Source organism: Pinus tabuliformis, chromosome 1_1, assembly GCF_031772625.1.
Source record: "Pinus tabuliformis cultivar Carrire ecotype Pingquan chromosome 1_1, CPIR1, whole genome shotgun sequence".
In the NCBI taxonomy this organism is placed as follows: domain Eukaryota; kingdom Viridiplantae; phylum Streptophyta; class Pinopsida; order Pinales; family Pinaceae; genus Pinus; species Pinus tabuliformis.
Window position 1 is genome coordinate 908,524,901 of NC_142297.1, and position 7,210 is coordinate 908,532,110.

The window sequence follows — 7,210 nt, forward strand, 5'->3', positions numbered from 1 at the left end:
GTAACCAGTAATATAATGTCGGAACTTGTTCAGTGCATGGACCACAGCCAAGAATTCTTTCTCGGTTACAGTGTAATTCAACTCAGCTTTGGACAAGTTTTTGCTAACAAAGTAAATGGCATATGGAAGTTTTTGCTCAACTTGTCCTAAAGCTGCACCTATGGCTTTGTTCGAGGCATCAGTGTGGATGTGGAAAGGTAGGGCCCAGTTTGGACCTCTCAGGATTGGGGCTGACACCAACTTGTCCTTCAATTCATTTAAAGACCTCTGACAATCGTCAGTCCATTTAAACTCCACATCTTTTGCCAACAGACCGAACAATGGCGAGGCTATCTTGCTGAAATCTTTAATGAATCTCCGGTAGTATCCTGCTAATCCCAAGAAACTTCAGACATCCCTTACCTTTTGAGGAGGTGGAACCCTCTTGATGAGAGCAATTTTGTTAGGATCCACCTGCAACCCTTGGCAAGAAATGGTATGGCCTAGCACGGTCCCTTTAGTCATTAGGAATTCACATTTTTCAGGACTAAGGGACAAGTTCATCTCAGTGCATTTGGTTAGGACTTTTCCCAGGTTGGACAATGCTTCCTGGAAGTTGGCCCCATAAGGAGTAAAGTCATCCATATAGATTTCTACTGCATCATGGACCAGCTCCGAGAAGATGCTCAAGACAGCTCTCTGGAAGGTAGCAGGAGCATTGCATAGCCCAAAGGGAAGGACTTGGTAGGCAAAGGTACCCCAAGGACAAGTGAAGGTGGTCTTATCTTGGTCTTCCGGGCTGATTTGGATTTGGTTGTACCCGCTAAACCCATCCAGGAAAGAGAAGAACTTCTTTCCTGCCAGTCCATCCAACACTTGATCTATGAAAGGTAGAGGGAAATGGTCTTTCTTGGTAGCTTTGTTCAGTTCTCGGTAGTCCACACAGATTCTCCATTTCCCATTTTTCTTGGGAACCAACACTAGAGGGGACACCCATTCACTATCTGAGATGGGGTAGATGAACCCGGCATCCAACAGTTTTTGCAATTCTTCCTTGACAATGTCCTTAAGGGCTGGATTCATTCTCCTCTGAGGTTGCCTTACCGGTTTACAATCCTCTTTGATGTATATATGATGGGTACAGACCGAAGGATGGACTCCTTTCATTTCCTTATAGCTCCAAGCAAAAGCATCTAGGTGGTTGGCCAACAGACTACACAGCTCCTTTTCCTGGGAAGGAGATAGGGAGGAGCTGATCTTCAATGCTTTCTCAGGGCCGAACTCCACATTCTTGATTCTGGGAGTAACAGGGTTGGTTGTACAAAGATCCACTAAGGTGCTAGCTTGGGCCTCCTCCACCAATTTCTCTAAGGGTAGTGCACTGGAAGGTGGATTCTGGATCAAGGTCTCGATCAAGTCATCCTCGGTTGGGGGGTCTCTTCTAGTGGTATCTAAGGTGCACAGAGGTGCTGAGTATAGCTCGTCTTCCTCTCCTTCTTCCAACCAGAGTGGTAAGTCATGCTCTAAGGAGGGTTGGGTAGGAGGGTATAGGACTAGTTGCTTGGACATGGGACCATTTTTGATGGTCATGTTTCCTGCACGACAACTTATGTAAGCATCTGCAGTAGCTAACCAAGGCCTTCCCAAAATGAGAGGATATCCAGTAAGCTTTGCCTTTGGTTGCAGAACCAGGAAGTCTGCAGGGTATTCCCAAGAGTCAATAGAGACCAAGACATCCTCCACAATCCCTTCGGGAGTCACGGTGGAGCGATCTGCTAATTGCAGTACTATCGAGGTCTTCCTCAAGGAACCCTGAAGATTGAGTTTAAGCATGGTATCCCTGGTCATCACATTAATGGTAGCCCCCAGATCAATCAAGGTGTGAGGTATAATGGTGCCATTGATGTGGACATCTACTACAGGACTTCCAGGATCTAGGTACTTTGGGCAGATGACTTGTCCTAACATAAGGTCAGACAGTTGTCCTATGACATTGATAGTTGAAGCATCTTTCTTCCGCCTGCCTGGGTGTTTGAAACACTTCTCCTTAACCATTTTGTTGTATATTGGCACATCCTTGATGGCTTGGAGAAGTGGTATTTTTACACACAACTGCTTGAGCTCACCCAGAAGCTCATCCTCCTCTGGGTTGGGTTGTGTGGTGGCTGTTAGTCTCTCAGGAAAGGGTGGAATAGCCTTTGGTTCACTTTCCTGTTTATCTTCCTCATCCTCTGGGGGAGGAGGTTGGCGATCTGGTAGAGTCTTTCCAGATCGAAGATTGATCTCCTGGATCTCCACAACATAGGTAGGGCATGAGGTTTCCTCAGTGTATACCTGCTGGTCCTGTCTATTGTTGGGGTTCGGGTTTGGTTGAGCAGGCATTTGAGGTTGCCTTGGAGGAGCAGGAGGTAATGGCTGAGGTTGAACTGGTGGTGGAGGCAAGATGGCAGGAGGAGTGTTGTATTGGGGCCTCCACTCCGACTGAGGTGCATTCCATTGAGGCTGTGGCTGGGCATGTGAGTGATATGAATGAGAAGTAGGTTGAGTGGGGTACTGAGGTGGATAAGACCATGGAGGAGGCATCGACCATGAAGGATGAGCAGGGGGACCCCAGGAAGGCATAGGAGTCGATTGGTTGGGGCTGTAATAAGCTTGAGATGCCCCTTGCATCCCCTACTGATAAGGTCTAGATCCTTGTGGCCTCCTTTGGTTAAGGTAATAGAGAGGTTCAGTGGGAGCTTCTGTCCCTTGGTACATGGCTTTAAACCCAGGTAAGGTGGGACACTGATTTGTGGGATGGTCCTCCTCACAAACGAAACACACTTCAACCGAATGCAATGGACATTCGTTCTTAGGGTGTCTCCTTGTGCACCTAGGGTAGAAGACAGCCAAGGCTCTCTCAGCTTCTTCTTTCTTTTGCTGATTCCTGAATGTGTCAAACTGCATGGCAATGGTCTATCTCACCTCACTCTTAATATCTTCCAATTGATTTGCAAGCTCATGTTTGGAGAAAGGGACACTAGTTGAGAGGAGGTTTCCTCTACCTCGTTTCCGAGCTGCCCTGGAGTGGTTTCTAAACACAGTCTTGATGTCCTCATAAGGCAGTTGGTAAATGTCCCCCCCAGCTAACATGTGAAGGGTATCTAAGAGGTCTTCAGGGACTCCTCGGAGCAGGACCAACTTGAGGGATTCAGGGTCAAGTGTGCACCTGGCCCGCTTATAGCTTAGTTGGAACCTCTCCTCATAATCCTCTAAGGACTCATCATTTCCCATGGTCATCCGAAAGATTTCCCCCTTTGTTTCCTTGGACCTACAGTAATCCCAGTACTTGGTATTGAAAGCTTGCTGCATCTGAGCCCAAGTGGTGATACTATTCCCACGTAAGCCCATGAACCAGCGTAATGCTACATCCTTAAGAGTGGAAGGGAAAAGTTTCAGCTTTTGCTCATCTTTAGTATAGTCATAGGTTCTACAAAGGACAGCAAACTCAAACAGGAAGGTATCCGGATCTTCAATAGTCAACCCATGGAAGTGAGGTAAGGCGGAGGGGCTAATGTTCTTCATTTTCATCTCTCCATTGGTCTCTCAGATGGGGAAGGCACCTTCTATTCTCTCATCTTCTCTTCTATTGTCAGCCATAGCTTCAGATGGAGTGGTCTCTAACTCTTCTTCTACTATAGGATCTTTGTATATCTCAGGATGTTCACCTATAGGTTCTTCTGGGTCACTGTCACCAAAGAAGAGAGAAGGGTGACTCAGTGATGTGGTAGGGGTGTTTGGTAGGAATTTGCCTGATCTATCTCGGTTCCTACGAGGCATGAAATGGAAAATACTTTCTTTTTCTTTTGATTGTTTTTGCTTTTTTTCCCTTTGGTACCTGCAAAACTGAAACAGATTGATCTACAACTAACTATGAAAGATGCAGAATTAAACTGAAAGCAGGAAAGAACTAATCTACTTTGCTCAAATGAAATTGCAAGAATGGAAATGCTAGTCTACGCTTGCAGAAAGGAAATGCTAATCTATGAAAGCAGGAAATGCTAATCTATGAAAGCAGGAAATGCTAATCTACTTTTGCATAAATGAAATTGCATAATGGAAATGAAATAAACTACTTAGTAGAAGGTTGTAGTAGAAAATAGAAGAATAGCAACAATTACTAATACTCTGACGCTTCCCCGGCAACAGCGCCAAAAAGATGGTGGGCTCCAGTATTGTAGCAATAATGCTACAACTCCTGGAGCTTCCTATCTCTAATTTTATCAACCCGGTAGTTCGTACAAACTTGGAAGCGACAGTGCTGTATGCACAAGTACTAGCTCTTGTCGCAGCTGTCACTTGGTCAACTGGCACAAGTCCGCTAGGGCTCAAGCCAACTTCTATATGCTCTCAGAAGAAGCTTTATGAGTGATGGACGAAAGCTATCTTGAAGGAAGCTAACCTACTTTGCAAAAAGGAAATTGAAAGCCAACAAAGCATGGAAACCCTAATAAACCCTATTTTAACTAGCTTGACCCCTACAATGCAAAAATGTGAATGAAACTTCTACCAATGATGCCATTACTTGCAGTGAGTTGAAATACATGAATCTAAGCTATTTGCATCTGAAAAGACATGTTTTTGTATTTTGTCATTAAGTGGTTGGATTTATTGTGATGGTGCTTTTGATTAGGGTTTGACTGTGCAGGAGCGGTTCAAGTGGAAGGAAAGCATGGGCAAGGTCAGGATGGCTAGGGGAGGTCCCAGAGGGTCTCTAGCATTAGTCCACAGAAGTCTACCACGTTCAGATGCTCAGCAACCGAGTTTGCAGGCTTCTACAGGAAGTCTGCAGGGGATCCTACAGGAAACTCAGGGTTTCTACAGGAAGTCTGTGAAATTCTACAGGATGTTCGACCATGGGAGTTTTGGGAGATGGTGAAGTGATGGAGTGGTGTGGGAGGATAGGTGAGATGGAGATGGAACTGGTGATGGCTCAGGAGCAGAGAAGTCAGATGGAGAAAGAGTGCATGCGGTGGGTTGATGGCTGGAAGGATGGGATCAACGAAAGGTCAAGTAAATGGAGCTACGTGAGGAATGGAAGAGCTGGAAGGTAAACGAGCTGAACAGAGGTCGGTTGAGTGGCTTCAGGTGTGGTTGACAAGAAGAGGAAGGTAATGGAATGGTGTGGAGCTGTGTAGATGAAACAAATTGTCTATGAATGTCACCAAAAACGAGAACTCTTTAACCTATGTTAACTGTGCTATTTTGAACCAATGAACAACAGTGAAATTTATGAAAGAAACTCGTGCATGGAAGTGGAATGAAGAAGTAATGATCAAGACCAAAGTGCATGGATGGATCTACGACTAAAGTAATTGTTGCAGCTTGCATGGACGTGAAAAGAACTGCGTTTCTTTTTGGTGGTTGATATGGACTACACCCCAATCCCTAAGCAGAGATGGCGGTGATCTCTAACAACCTTTTTCTGGAGCTCCAATGAATTATAACTATCCTCTTCTAACCTAAGCAACTGGAAGCAAATTCACCATAAACTAATCCTATTCAATCTCATAAAAACTAAATCAGCAAACTGTAAATTCGAATTGCATGTCAAAGTACAGAAACGAAGTGCTGGAACGAAAGGCAAATAACATTACAACACAGAGGAGGTCTATTTCTCTCAGGTTGGGCCCTAACCTGAGAGCTATAGCTCCCTTAGAAACTCAGAATGAGATCAAAATCTGCCTGCCTTTATTCATAACCAAAAATCTGATGTCATGCCAAAACTGGCTTACAAAAAGAACCAACACCGAGCTGTAGCTCGTACTTCGAAATTACAAGAGTAATGAAAAAGTTCAAAAAGCTCCTATCAAAGGCTACGGCCTCAGTATTTATGCAAAATGATAATCCAACAGGTTTCCTTGATTTGTGGAGCTCGGCTGTCCAACTGAAGGTTAAACTGCTGATCCTATAGAACAGTTGTAACTGTTGTTCCTGTAGAACGGTTGGCTGCCTCTAAGCTCAGTGGGCAGATTGGTTGGAGCTTGGAGCTATGGTGGGAATCACGAGGAAGGTCCCCAAGACTGTGGACATCCTCTCCTAAAAACCAGCAGTGCCATCTTACTGTCTCCTTGTCTCCTTTCTCGTGGTCTTTGCTCCCTTTTAATGCCAAAAACCTGAAATCATCTTGTATTAGTCACGTAGATAGAATGCCTACCCTTCTTCCTACAAACAACACGAATAAACCAAGAAATGAATGCATAAGAAATAAAAGATGAATGGTTTGAGCAAAGCAAGTAGGCCAAATGAGCCCAAATTGTACCAAAAATTGGGGCTCATCATCAGGCATCTAGGGTGCTATGAGTTCTATGAGAATATAGATAGAGTTCAACAACATCATGAACTCACCAGGCCTTTTGTGGCCAATCTTCGTGACAACAAAGTGACTCTTGCTAGGGTGACATTCACAGTTTCACCGTCCATCATTGCAGGTGTGGCTAGGATTCCAAATGTGGGAGAGAAATGGTACAAGGCACAGGACCTGGATGAACACTATTATGAGCCTTACATCAAACCTAGGTATAGAAATGAGGCAAAAAGGATTTTTCCTTTCAGGTTCTTTCAAGACAAGTATGCCCCCATGATGAAAATCATCATGAAATATTTCACTTGTGAGAGTAGATTTTTCAAACTGTACACCTATCACATCAGGCTTCTCATGAATTTTACCAGGGTGACGATGTTAAAGCTCCTTTATTTCTTGTTCAGGAATATTGAGAATATCTCCCACTTTGTATAGAAAAAGCCATACCCTCAGCAAATGAGTAGTCTTTACCATTATTCCCTGATCAAGATGATTGTGCTTCATCATCTTAACCTCCTCAATATCTCCTGGGAGACATTTATTGCTCATGACATCTTCAGGGGTCCTCAAATTCCCCCACCAGTGTCTCAAGAATTAGGAGGACCTTCTAGCAGTGCTCAAGTGAAGGCAAACGAGAAGTCCAAAGAGACTAGAGCTACTGAGGTGCCTGGGATGTACAAGACATACCAGAGGGGCACAAGAAGATTGTTTGCAGCTGATAGGCAAGTGTTTGCTCCACTTGGTGTGGAAGGGACCTTGCCTTCTTCATCCACTCATAGGCAAATTCTTGCTCCACAGGGTGTGGAAGGGGCTTTGCCTTCTTCATCAACACAACAGGAATAGGTGCAGTAGCTGCACAAAGGGAAAGAAAAGATGCAAGTGGAAGAT